This window comes from Dipteris shenzhenensis, chromosome 7, assembly GCF_047967505.1.
Source record: "Dipteris shenzhenensis isolate YYH24624 ecotype China chromosome 7, Dip_SZ_1.0, whole genome shotgun sequence".
Lineage (NCBI taxonomy): Eukaryota > Viridiplantae > Streptophyta > Polypodiopsida > Gleicheniales > Dipteridaceae > Dipteris > Dipteris shenzhenensis.
Window position 1 is genome coordinate 54,420,032 of NC_141602.1, and position 15,085 is coordinate 54,435,116.

Genomic DNA, 15,085 nt, shown 5'->3' on the forward strand with positions numbered 1-15,085 from the left:
AAGCTTGGAGGCCTCTAACAATGCTAAATTGCAGCTATAAGATCTTTGCAAAGGCCTTAGCCCTTAGATTTCAAAGTAAGATGAAAGACTGGGTACTTCCTGAACAAAAGGGTTTCGTAAAAGGGCGTCATCTCCTTAAAGCCATTATAAATATCTGGGAGGGATGTGAATATGCTAAAGAGACTAAACAAGATATATGCTTCCTTAAGATTGATTTTGATAAGGCATATGATAAGCTGGAATGGGAACTTTTTAATACAATCTTTATAGGACATGGGACTTCTTCCTTCTTTTGTCTCAAGTGTTAGACTCCTACTCACTAATGCTTCAGCTAAGGTATGTGTCAATGGAGATATGAGTTAACCTTTTTTCTTGAAAAGATCAATTAGACAAGGCTGTCCTTTAGCTCCTCTTCTCTTTGCTATAGCAGCTGCTGCACTTGGTTGGCTTCTCGGAAGTCGAATTTAGGAAGGAACCTTTAGGAGATTGAACTTATGAATGGTAAGCATTTAGTTTATCAGTAGCTTGCAAATGATACTATCTTACCCTTAGGAATCATAAGCAGGATGTCAGATGTGTTATGGACTATCTGGACACTTTTTGCAAAGCCTCAGGTTCCAGAATTAATCACTCAAAAATAGTTATGACACTTTAAGTGGCAAGGAACAATTGGTTTTACATGATCTGGGATGTCCCAAAATCCAAAAAGATACAATATTCAGATTGTTGGGGATCCCAATGGGTTTTGAAATAATGAAACAAGGGTGGGAGTGGTTTTTGGATAGATTTTAGGAAAAATTTGACAAGTGGAGGGGTTTTCAAGCCAATTTGGCAGGAAGAAGGCTAGTTCTCAATCATTGCATTTACCCTATTTCTATTTTTTATCTTTGTTGGTATCCCTCAAGACCTGGATTAAACAGATTTATTAGAATTTGTAGATATCTTTTGTGGGGAGGTAGCTACAAGATCTCTAAAGTAAGATGGAACTACTACATTAAACCTAGGAAAGAAGGAGGGCTAGGAGTGACGGATATCTCAGCTGTTGCAACCAAAAAGCTCTCTGCTACTTGGGGAATTAAAGCTATTTTAAACCCAGAGTGTGATTGGGCTCAACTTTTGCTAAGAAATATGAAACACATCAGACCTTGTAGGGCTCCGAAGTGGAAGAACTACCCTCTTGTTTCTGGTGTCTTTAATCCTGAACCCTAAAAGCGAAAGGGAGTTCAATGTGGCAATCCATTTGGGGAGATTTTGAGGATATAAAATACTTTCTACACTTCTCTAGAAAAGGTGCTTTTATGGCCATTGACTCAATTTGGGTTTTTACAATTTTCAGGAACTCTCAATTAACTGATGAGCAATTTACTTTGGCATCCAAAGGATTGCAATCTTGGAGATAGCTATGGCACACAGACCTTTTCAGATAGAAGACATGGCATGAGATCAGAAGGGAATTTTCTCTATCTAATCAAAGCCAGAGCCTTATTTTGAGCATGTTGGAACTATGGTAGGGAGATGTCAAATGGAAGGGTGGCTCTGTGCTAAGTTTACATAAAGAATTCAATTGGGTAGAATGCTCTTCTATCCTTCCTATTCCCACCCCAACTGTTGATATGGATGATCTTTTTAGAACTCTTAATGCTAGATGGAATCTGAATGATCGTAGAGACAAATGGTATGCAAGATCTGACAAACTTTGGGTTAAACAGGTTCTAGAGAAGATGTCCTGTCTCTCTTGGCTCATCCTTCACAATGCAGTATGGACAAATCCTAGAGGACTCAGAATAGGAAAGGGAGATGGAAAGTGTAAAAGATGCCTTGGTCCTTTAGAGGATATTTTTTAGTTGTTTGTATATAGCATGTCCTTGTGCCAGAAGAGTTTGGAAGTCCATATAGATAGAGTGTGGGGAACCAATTAACTAGAAAGCTATACTTCTAGGGGATGCATGCAAAATCAGACATGATCCTTGGTTCCAAATAAGGGCACATGCTCTATGGTTTATCTGGATCTCTAGAAATAATTTTCAGTTTAATCATAAAGAAGTATGTACTGAATCAACCTTGTTTGCTTCATGGTGGGACAAGAAAATAGAAGACTTGAATTTCAGATAGGGGCTTACAATCTAGAACACACAAGGTTGAATGCTGATATAACAAAGCACAAGCACAGGTGTTGTATATCTGATGAGCATGACAAGATGCCTCACTATCTTCAGAGGAGACTACCTTCAACTGACCCAAGTTCTACTACTGCTGGCCCTTGTACACAGTACCTTTCTACCCAAATCCATGATGCTGCTGGTCCCTCATCTCAGTCTTTATCTCATGATTTTGAGGAGATGTCTCTTGATCTAGCTCAGGGTGTTCCTACTATTGCTATTGCTGCCAGTACTCTTGCACACAGAGCAGGTCTTAATGAAGAGGAACCAATTTCTCCTTCCAATTTCCTTATTGTCTACACAACAAATTCTGAGGATGTATCTTGTGTTTCTTTTTGCTATTAGTCTTTTTGCAAGATGATAATCATGTCCAGGGACATCAAGTATCTATTATTGGATAAACTTTGATGATGTACAAAGGTTACCCAAAGTTAATATAAAATCTCTTCTTTTTTGCCTAAAAAATAAAAATTAACTAATCGACTATACTCTTCAAAAGAGTCTTGCCTTTTAAAAGCTATTGATAAGGGAAGCTCAAAGCTTTCTTTGTAAATAGAAGAAAGATTTGTGAAACTTCCAAGCAGCACAAAGAAAAGGGATACTTGGATTGCAAACAAACCTTGAAGACTTGCAAAAACTCTAGGGTTTTGAGATCATATCCTTTTGACAAACTAAGGTAGGCGCATAAGGTTTGGCAGAAGAGTTCACTTCTCTAAAAAGACATTCTAAGTAAAACTTTTTCCAAAAAAAGACAAGTTATTGGAACATTTGTCCATATAAGATATGAAAATTTTCCTATGGAATTTTTGAATAAGGGTTTCATCTTCTTTGGAAAGATTGTTACTTTACTTTGAGCAATTAACTAAAGGGACTTCTTCTAGTTCCAAAGAAACTTTCTTTAACATCTTTCCTTTCCATTTTGATAAGATATTTTAAAGCCAAGATTTATTGCAGCTGCTTGGTAGACTACTTTGACAGATGTCTCTAAATGGCTAAGCTACTTCTTCAAAGCCATGTTGCCTAGTGTCTATCAAATTTGGAGGGACTTATTAAAGGAGTCCCCCCTCGTGTTCAAGCTGCATTTTAAATGACTCTATAGGAGTTGTAAAAAATTGTAATTCCTCTCGAAGCATTCAAGAAAAAGAATCTCCTATTCTCCTTCAAACCTATGATTTCATTGTGCTTTATACAAATATCAAGCTAAAAGATTTGAAGTTTAGAGTCAAAAAGCTAATGATAGAAGTTTTTAAGCTAAGATTTGACAAAGATAGGTGCAAAGTGCTAAAAGTTGAGAAAATAGATTTATGTTTTGACTTTTGTGGCTAAATAATAAATATCATGATATTGTTTCTAAAAAGAAAGGATACACAAAGGTCGTGAGTGTTGAAGATGTTTGCTCTTGGATAGATTTTCTTTTAGATAATCTTTACATCACAATAGGTGATTCTTTGTTTTAACAAATGATAGGAATCCCTATGGGCACTAACTATGTTGTCTTTTTAGCAAACTTTTATCTTTTCACTTATGAATTTGAGTTTATGCAATGTCTTATTTCTATCAATACTTGCACCTATCATTTTACATAAGCTTAGCCAAGTCAGGCATTTTATAGATGATTTATTTGTACTAGATGTTCCTAACTTTCAAGACTTTATGTACAAAGACACTTGTGCTTTTGGAGAAGGATGAATCTTGTGAACTGAACTCAGTTCAAGAGGGGACTCTTGTGTTTTCTTAGATCTTAGACTTTCTCAATCGACCATATGATTAGAGCTTGATATACTTTTACACATTATAAAAATGCCTCACATATTTGGCAAAATATGGATTCATTTATTCCCAATTCCATAGATTTTCCTGCCTTTGTACAACTAAGGAGTTTTTTATCCTTCAATGTAGTAATTTGATCACTTTACTAATACACAAGAGGTATAATCGTAAACAAGAGTTTTGGTAAATAAAGTCAAATTGTTTTTGCAAAAATTTGAGCTTAAAAAAGTTCTAGCAAGCATCACTTTTATGAAGAGGAGAGTTTGCCTACCTGCCACCATCCAGCAAGAAAACATAGTAAGAACTAGCTTCAAGAACTTATAGAATTGAGTGAAAGTTTGAACAAGTAGGTAAACACCTCCTAATATTTATAAAAAGCAATTAAGAGTTTTGGTAAATAAAGTCAAATTGCTTTTGCAAAAATTTGAGCTTGAAAAAGTCCTAGCAAGCGTCACTTTTATGAAGAGGAGAGTTTGCCTACTTGCCACCATCTAGCAAGAAAACATGGTAAGAACCAGCTTAACTTTGGTTAGGAAGACAGGTGTCATAGACACTCCTTCATTATTATCAGGGTCACAATAGAATAGAAGCTTAACCACAAACTTACACAACTCGATGTAGAATTGCAAGTGTAAAAAGATGGGTTTATAGGAATAGGATCAAAGGGTAAAGACCTTCAGGGTAAAAGTAAATGACAAGTGGAAATGAAAGATAGATTAAGGAGGTAAAGCAAGGGATTAATATAAGTGACTATAGAGGGGGAATTAGAAAGGGAAGTTTTAAAGGGAAATTATAAAGGGAATTGCTAAAGGGAAATTATAAAGGAAAAATACAGGGAAATTATAAAGGGAAATCATAAAGGGAATTGCTAAAGGGAAATTATAAAGGAAAAAATATTGGGAAATTATAAAGGGAAATTATATAAAGAGAGAGAAAGAAGAGGGAAAAAAGAAAGGGGGGTAGAAGAAAATATATGAAAGAGAAGGGGGAAGGGAAAAAACAAAATGAGTGTGTATTCTGTGTGGCCGTTGGTATCTTATTAGGTCACCATGTTTCCAACAAACGAATTAACATTGAGAGGTTAAAATTTGAGGGTCTCTCAAGGATGCTGAAGCATACTAATCTATAATGGTTATGCTCGCTCACTAGGTCCGTAAAGCTTTTACAATGGTTCATTTGAGATTTTTCCTGAGTATTCGAGCCCCTCTATGATCTTATACGAAAGGAAACTCACTTTGCATCGACCAAGAACCAAGTATCTGCACTCAGCGAACTAAAAGAGCTAGTATCAAATACAACCAAGGTGGGGTGTTCTTTTCCATCAAATGTTGGAATTTAGGGAGAGAGGAGAGCTTCATCATGGATGTGAGTGAGAACACATGAGATATTCAAAGGGTGTTCTATTGATTTGAGAGGGAAGTACCTCTTTTATAGAAATGGAGAGAGGGTGTCCTAAATCAGTGGCACCTCTCCTACATCAATGGAGGTAACTCCTAAACCATAGGAACTCCACAATCATAGGCACCACCCCATGTGGGGGCCTTTGCATTACATCATCACCTATGTCATGGTCTATGGCACTAAGTGTGCCTCTTCTACACACACACACACATAACCATATGACTGCTAGTGGATGCACATATGCACCTAGCAAGCCCTTGATCACACATATCCCAATAGAACACTTTCAAATCATCTTCTTTGACCCTTGATGTTCTCCCATTTGATCTTCATAAGCCGATTCATCTTTCAAAGTTAGCTCCTCTCCATATCTTCCCCTCATTTGGTTCAGCATCCGATATGACGATTTAGTCATCCTCTAGTTCAAATCTCTCCTCAGCAGGTGCTAGATCTTCTTCTATCACTATGTGCACTTCCATAAGGCATTGTTTCCACTATTGCTTTGCTAGAAGACTGCTTCCATGTCTTTTTAAACAGTGAGACCATTGATGGATTCACATCTAGGAAATTTTGCTCCTCCTTGTCATGCAATTATATTCCCATATTCACCCCTTGGGCCATTACCAATCGTTGCTATTTCTTTTGTAGGGTGGTGCTTGGAATCATCTGCATTTTCAATTGCTTTTTCCCAATTGTGATCATCGTAGATCCCTAATCCTATTTTACCTAGGCTACCTTAAACCATGGCCTTCCCAACAACATAGGTAATGGACGTCCTCTTCCTCCATCCATAGGATCATAAAGTTAATATGAACAACATACCCTGCATGTGTATCAAACTGATTTCATATTATTCGTATTGGTTGAATTCTTCTCTAGTCTGCCATGCAAACTTGAAATGTGCCAGGCTCTAATCTTAAAAGTCCCAACCACCTGAACATGTATTGTGACTCTAGATCCCCCATCTAGCAACACACCCATCAAATTTTGACCTTGGTATTGAACTTTTACCGCTGCCAGCACCATGTAATCCACATCCTTGGGTTTCGCCTGGCATATCATTGGTGCCTCCCTCTCTCTAAGCGACCTGGTGGTATTAATTCCTAAGGTTGGAACTCTAGGTGGGGCCACATGAGATCCGCCACTAGCCTCTTCCTTACTTTTGGAACCATCTATAATAGGCACTCCATTGGAATCTTTACTGCTACCTTCTTAAGGGCCGTCAATAGTCCTTGATAAAAGTTCTCCAATCGTCCTTCAGAAAAGTTCTCCAATCCAGGAGTTTTGTCCTAATTTTGAACTATACGGTTTATTTTTGTATCCTTCTCTGGTTTTGCACTGGCTCTGAGAGAAGAGAATCTGGCTTCCCATTCTGGCATGATTGATTGTTGTTCCACTTGTTGTTGTCCATCCGCTTGCATTTTCTCAATCTGCTTCAATGTCGTCATCTAGACCCTTACTAGTCCTTCCACTTCAGACATTTCTCCTTCTTTGGTTGCATTTCCACTACCGTTTCTCAAACTAGACCCTTGGATCGTGTTACAGCATATACGTGATCTTTTTTGTTCAGCCTCTGCCCATCTTTGTGTATGTTGAGCAGTTGCACTGCTCCCATTCGTAAGCATGGGTTGTGGATTTGGTTCAACACACGGATGTATCTCCCCATTCTTCGATCAGTACTGCATTCGTTTGTGCTGGTGGTTGGTCCTATGGAGGCGGTCCTCATCTTGGTGGCCAGTGCATGATCTCCAAGCCTCATTCCATTCTATGTTTACACTAGAGTGGGCAGTTCGGGCCCTGTCTATGTTTGTTCTCCAAACAGTACTTTGCAGTCTTTATCTATGCTGAAATTTTGTTGGCCCCGGACCACTTGTGAGTTCAAATTCCCCCTCTGGTTCCACTTGCCTCTAATTTCAAATTTTCCTTTGTTGACTCTAGGCCACATTTTGTGTTGTTGCTAGGTCGATGGCCACTTGATTAGCGCTGGTTGCTGATGGGTGGGGTACATATTGTGCCGGATTCATTCGAGAGTTGGGGTTATAACAACAAACCCCAATTGGGTGATTCTTCATGCAAATCTTGCACTTCAACTGAGTCGCTGACTTCAATGCTCTATACCCTTCAACTTCTCATCCAGGAGTTTCTCTAGCTTGCTTGTTTTCGTCTTCAATTTTTTCTTCTCTTTTCTTGACTTCGTCTCTTTCTTGTTGGGCTTCTTTTTCTTGTGTTTCCTCTTCTTTTTGGACTTACTATCATCATCTGAATCACTTTCTGAATCCTCACTTTTGGATTTTGTATCCTCATCTGTATTACTACCAGATTCATCCATGTCAGAATGAGACTCACTGTCTGAGTCATCATCCTTGGATTTATGTCTATCAAATCATTGAAGCCATTAACACCTTGGATTTCCAATCCACTTACTGTGCTATGTATCTCTTGTCTCAATCCCTTGTAGAAATATTATGGGAATGTCTGGGTTGTGGGTCTTTCTACCGCATCCAACTTGGCATTGGGATTTCAAAAATTATGTGTGGGGGTTAAAGGTCACTGTGCCTTTACCCCGGTTATGTACAATACTCAAACACATATATAAATGAATGAAAAAGAAGATTAGGGTGTTCTGCACCCACCAAAACTTGTGTGGCTCTTTGTTTCTCTCTCTCCCTCTTCCGTTCTTGCTTCCGTTGAGAGCACTCTCAACTGGTATCAAAGCCCGGGTGATCTAGCTAAGCGTGCGTGAATGCCTAGAAGCTCAGCAGCTCTGTGGGAGGAAGGAGAAGCTCTGTGGGAAGCTTTGCGGGTGACTTTACTTGCATCCGAGTGTGCAGAGACCTTGGAGGAATCTTTGGAAAAGTCACTTTGGTTTTGCAAAGTGGTTTTGAGAGCCTCTTAAGTGTTTTCAAAGAAAAAGTCGTTTTTTGAGCTTTTCCTTGTTCCGTTCGATGACAAAGACTCCGTATTGACTTGTAGAGGCAACTATTGCTTGCTTTTGGTGTCCACTTCACTTCAGGAGCTTGGAAACACCTTCATTCTTGAATCTGGGATCATTTCATTGGATTTTTGACTCACTGTGCCAGATTCTGCGTTTTTCTGCCCAGGTGTTAGAACTCAAGTTTGGAGCAACCATTTGCAGATCTGTCAGTTTCGGTGGACTCAAGAGGTCCTAAAACTTCTATGTTGCTCATCATTCGTACTCCGGTGGAGTTTACAAACAGCTCTGTTTCCAAAAACGTTTTTTAGTCCGTTTGTTGGACCTAGTGATTGAGACCACGGTTTCTGAAACTGTCTGTCCCATTGCGTTCCGGATGCCCAAAAATCCCTACTTGTCAGTTCTTGCACGATTCGGTGGAGTATTTTCAGAGTTATAGATCTCTGTGTATTCGATTTCGTCTCTCTGTTATGCATTTTTCATCCTAAATTTTTGAAACCTTAGATTTATGCCACATGGCAGTGGATAAGTGTTGACTTCCATTTCTCACTCATCGGTTGGGATTTTGGAGTTCCGGCAGAAGAGAGATATTTGAAAATTTTCTTGCCGAGTCTGATTATGCAATGGTGCCCATGTTTTGAGGGATCTCAGGTTCTATTTTCAGTAGCGGTCTTTTCCGTGAGACCATGATTTCTTGAGTATACCTTATGCAGATCACTCTAGTTGTAGTTTGAGCCATGTGCACTCATTCATGGTGTGCATTGGGTTATAGTGGATGATTTACAGGCCATTCGGATGCATTGCGATCCTTATTGGATGCACTGATAGGCCCAAATTGCCTTGGGGGATGCTATTTTTATGGATGCTTTGTACATGGATGCTATATTATGTTAAGGGACAGCTTTGACACATTACAGGTGATGCACTGATAGTGTTATGCTCTCTTGGATGAGATATTATTGATGCACATGCCCATGGATGGTGTTTATGCTTGAGCCATTTGGCACCTATTGGCATTTTGGATTGCCATTGCAGTTGGCATTTTCTTTTGGGCCAGATTTGCTCATATGGATGCATAGTACATGCACATGAGTCAGCTGCATCTTTTGATGCTTTGAGCTTTGAGTTTTGGTGATTTTTCACTCTATTATGGCATACACATTTGGGTGCACCTGGTATTTGGTGTGATTCTCTCTTACAGGCACTAGCATTTGGGATTTTGCTTTGTTTGCATCATGGCATCCTCTTCCATGTCTAAAAAGGATTTTTTTAACATTAAAAAGTTTGATGGGACAAACTTTTCTTTGTGGAAAGAACAGATAAGGGATGTGCTTATTCAAAAGAAGCAGATGAAACCCTTGGCAAGGATTGAAGCTAAGCCTGCAAATATGTCTGAGGATGATTGGAATGAGTTGGATGCATTAGCAAAGTCTACTATTAGACTTCATCTTGCAGAGTTAGTTTATTTCATAGTAGTAAATGAGCAGACTATGGAAGATTTATGGAAGAAACTGTGTGCCACTTATGAGAAGGAAACTACCTCTAATAAAGTTTACCTCATGAAGAGGTTGTTTGAGCTGCAGATGAAGGAAGGGGTCTCCATTGCTTCTCACTTGAATGAATTCAATATTATTTTCAGCCAGCTTCAGGCTCAGAAGATGAATTTTGATGCGGAGACTAAGGCAATATTTTTCTTATGTTCATTGCCATCCTCATGGGATACCTTCCCTACAGCTATCAGTAACTTTGCACGTGGTGGAGTACTGAAATTTGATGATGTTGTGGGTAGCTTAAGGAGATTAGACAGAAGTCTATGCACGGCAACAGGCAGGATGCAACCTTAAATGTGCAAAGGGGCAGATCACAGTTCAGGGGGAAGTCCCAAGAAAGAGGGAAGTCTCGTAGCAAATCCAGGGCATGGAACATTGAGTGTTACCACTATGCCAAGAAGGGCCATATGAAAAAGGATTGGTACAAGCTGAAAAGAGAGCAAAAGGATAAGAAAAAGAATGCAAATTGGGGTGCAAATCAAAAGGAAGAGAGTCCAAGGGAGGACAAAGGAAAAGTGAAGATCGAGGAGATCAATGCAATCACACATGATAGTGACAATGATGTTCTCTTCATGTCTAGTTTATCTGCAGAGTTGCTTACCACTTCAGATGATGCATATTCCTAGGATTGGATTTTGGATTTTGGTGCTTCATTCCATGCTACTTCCCATAGGGAATGGTTCTCCACTTATGACAATGGAAAGATAGGTTGTGTGCATCTTGGAAATGACTATGCATGTGACATAGTGGGAGTAGGTGACATAAAGTTTTCTTTTGCAAATGGGTCTGCATTTATTTTGAAACATGTGAGGCATGTGCCTAAGTTGACCAAGAGTCTTATTTCAGTGGGTTAGCTAGATGATGCTGGTTTTCATACCACTTTTCTCTTTCAGAGTTAGAAAATTTAGAAGGGCTCTATCATTTTGGCCAGGGGTGCCAAGTGTGGGACTTTGTATCTCTTACATGTATCAGGGGTCTTTGATCATGTTGTTGCAGTAACCTCCCTCGCAATAAGCGAGCAACCAAGTACTTCTTTGTGGCATTGCAGGTTGGGGCACATGAGCCAAAATGGAATGAAACACTTATGCCATTTGGGTTATGTACTGCATTTGAGTTTCTCTGATTTTGAATTTTGTGAGTGGTATCTCTATGGGAAGCAAACTAAATCAGCCCATAAAAGAAGGGGAAAGAAAGAGTCTCAAAATATTGATTTGGTGCATTCAGATGTACGTGGTCCCATGCCTACACGATCATTAGGCGAGGCTGAATACTATGTGACATTCATTAATGATGCAACTAGGAAAGTGTGGGCTTATGCTATAGCTCGAAAGAGTGATGTGTTCTAGGTATTTCAGAAATGGCTGGCCTTGGTTGAGAATCAATCAGGTAGAACGCTTAATGCCTATGGACTGACAATGGTGGAGAGTATCTCTCTCATGACTTTCAGCATTTCTATGATACACGTGGGATTAACAGGGAGCTCACATCCCCTCGTAGTCCAGAGCAAAATCTAGTTGCAGAAAAGATGAACCGTACCATTCAAGAAAGGTTGCAATGCATGCTTTCGAATGCAAGTCTTTTTGGTGGTTTTTGGGCTGAGGCAATGAAGACTACAGTACATGTGATCAATAGATCACCTAGTAAGAGTTTGGATGGTGGTATTCCTGAAGAGACATGGAGTGGCAAGAAGCCCTCTTACTCTCATTTACGTATATTTGGGTGTGAGGCATATGCACATGTGCCGAAAGAGCTTCGAAAGAAGCTAGATCCTAAGTCTAGGAAATGCATCTTTCTGGGTTATGGTGAAAGTGGAGAGATGGGCTATCGTCTTTGGGATCCAAAAGCAAAGAAGATCATACGCAGCCATGATGTAGTCTTCAATGAGAAGAAGATGCATAAGGCACCCATGAGGGATGTGGAAATGAGGAGAATCACTTTCCAAGATGTGAATCCACCTGCATATGTTGATAGACAGCAAGCTATCCATGCACCAAATGTGCAAGAAATGGTACCACCAAATACTGCCACAGGTATACAATCAAGGGTAGACGATGGATCATCTATTGGTGGAAATGATGAGCCAAATGTGGCTGATATGTAGGTGGGACAGCAACCTGAAATGCCCTTGAGAAGATCATCTAGAGTGTCTAGACTGCCTGATAGGATTGTTCCAGGGGTAGACTATGTGATGCTTACTGATTGCGGGGAGCCTTCTTGCTACAGAGACGCTATGATGCGCGAGGATCAATGCAAGTGGGAGTATGCTATGAAATCAGAGATGAGTTCACTTATGAAGAATAAGACTTGGGACTTGGTTTCTTTGCCACATGGAAAGAAAGCCTTGCCATGTAAATGGGTCTACAAGATGAAGGTCACAGGTGATGATGTGCCTAGGTACAAGGCCCGTTTGGTCGCTAAAGGGTTCAAGCAAGAGAAGGGTGTGGACTTTGATGAGATATTCTCTCCGGTTGTGAAGATGACCACACTTAGATGCATGCTTGGACTAGTGGCAGTAGAGGATATGGAGCTTATGCAGATGGATGTCAAGACAACTTTCTTGCATGGGGATTTGCATGAGGAAATTTACATGGTGTAGCCGGAAGGCTTTGAAGAAAAGGGCAAAGAGCATTTAGTTTGTAAGCTAAAGAAGAGTCTCTATGGTCTTAAGCAAGCGCCTAGAGAATGGTATCAGAAGTTTGATGCTTTCATTCGATCCCAGGTTTTTAGAAGGAGTGAAATTGATCACTGCCTCTACACTAAAAGGGCTAAGGATAATAGCCTGATAATCTTGGCACTATATGTGGATGATATGCTATTTGTGGGGGTCAAAGGTCACTGTGCCTTTACCCCAGTTATATACAATACTCAAACACATATATATAAATGAATGAAAAAGAAGATTAGGGTGGTTCTGCACCCACCAAAACTTGTGTGGCTCTCTGTCTACCTCTCTCTCTCTCTCTCCTTCTTCCGTTCTTGCTTCCGTTGAGAGCACTCTCAACTGGTATCAGAGCCCGGGTGATCTAGCTGAGCGTGCGCGAATGCTTGAAGCTCAGCAGCTCTGTGGGAGGAAGGAGAAGCTCTGTGGGAAGCTTTGTGGGTGACTTTACTTGCATCCGAGTGTGCAGAGACCTTGGAGAAACCTTTGGAAAAGTCACTTTGGCTTTGCGAAGTGGTTTTTGAGAGCCTGTTAAGAGCTTTCAAAGAAAAAGTCGTTTTTTGAGCTTTTTCCTATTCCGTTCGATGACAGAGACTCCGTATTGACTTGTAGAGGCAACTATTGCTTGCTTTTGGTGTCCACATTACTTCAGGACTTGGAAACACCTTCATTCTTGAATCTGGGATCATTTCAGTGGATTTTTGACTGACTGTGTTAGTTCCTGCGTTTTTTGCCCGGGTGTTGGAACTCAAGTTTGGAGCAACCATTTGCAGATCTGTCAAATCCGGTGGACTCAGGAGGTCCTAAAACTTCTATGTTGCTCATCATTCGCACTCCAGTGGAGTTTACAGATAGCTCTGTTTCCAAAAACGTTTTTCAGTCCGTGTGTTGGACCCAGTGATTGAGACCACGGTTTCCAAAACCGTCTGTCCCATTGCGTTTCGGATGCCCAAAAACCCCTACCTGTCAGTTCTTGCGCAATTCGGTGGAGGATTTTCAGAGTTATAGATCTCTGTGTATTCGATTTCGTCTCTCTGTTATGCATTTTTCATTCTAAGGTTTTGAAACCTTAGATTTATGCCAAGTGTTGACTCCCATTTCTCACTCATCGGTTCGGATTTTGGAGTTCTGGCTGAAGAGAGATATTTGCAGATTTTCTTGCTGAGTCCGATTATGCAATGGCACCCATGTTTTGAGGCATCTCAGGTTCTATTTTCAGAAGCGCTCATTACCGTGGGACTATGATTTCTTGAGCATACCTTATGCAGATCACTCTGGTTGCAGTTTGAGCAGTGTGCACTCATTCGTGGTATGCATTGGGTTGCAGTGGATGATTTATAGGCCATTTGGATGCATTGCGGTCCTTGTTGGATGTGCTGATAGGCCCAAATTGCCTTGTGGGATGCTATTTTTTATGGACGCTTTGCACATGGATGCTATTTTATGCTGAGGGACAACTTTGACACATTGTTGGTGATGCACTGATAGTGCTATGCTCTCTTGGATGAGATATTATTGATGCATATGCCAGTGGACGGTGTTTATGCTTGAGTCATTTGGTACTTATTGGCATTTTCTTTTGGGTCAGATTTGCTCATATGGATGCATAGTATATGCACATGAGTCAGATGCATCTTTTGATGCTTTGAGCTTTGAGTTTTGGTGATATTTCACTCTATTGTGGCATACACATTTGGGTGCACCTGGTATTTGGTGTGATTCTCTCTTGAGGCACTAGCATTTGGGATTTTGTTTCATTTGCATCATGGCATCCTCTTCCATGCCTGAAAAGGAGTTTTTCAGCATTAAAAAGTTTGATGGGACAAACTTTTCTTTGTGGAAAGAACAGATAAGGGATGTGCTTATTCAAAAGAAGCAGATTAAACCCTTGGCAGGGATTAAAGCTAAGCCTGCAAATATGTCTGAGGATGATTGGAATGAGTTGGATGCATTAGCAAAGTCTACTATTAGACTTCATCTTGCAAAGTCAGTTTATTTCACAGTAGTAAATGAGCAGACTACGGAGGATTTGTGGAAAAAACTGTGTGCCACTTATGAGAAGGAAACTGCCTCTAATAAAGTTTACCTCATGAAGAGGTTGTTTGAGATGCAGATGAAGGAAGGGGTCTCCATTGCTTCTCACTTGAATGAATTCAATATTATTTTCAGCCAGCTTCAGGCTCAGAAGATGAATTTTGATGCGGAGACTAAGGCAATATTTCTCTTATGTTCATTGCCATCCTCATGGGATACCTTCCGTACAGCTGTCAGTAACTCTGCACCTGGTGGAGTACTGAAATTTGATGATGTTGTGGGTAGCTTGTTGACCGAGGAGATTAGACCGAAGTCTATGGATGGCAACAAGCAAGATACAGCCTTAAATGTGCAAAGGGGCAGATCACAGCTCAGGGGGAAGTCCCAAGAAAGAGGGAAGTCTCGTAGCAAATCCAGGGCATGGAACATTGAGTGTTACCACTGTGGCAAGAAGGGCCATATGAAAAAGGATTGCTACAAGCTAAAAAGAGAGCAAAAGGATAAGAAAAAGAATGCAAATTGGGGTGCAAATCAAAAGGAAGAGAGTCCAAGGGAGGACAAAGTAAAAGTGAAGATCGAG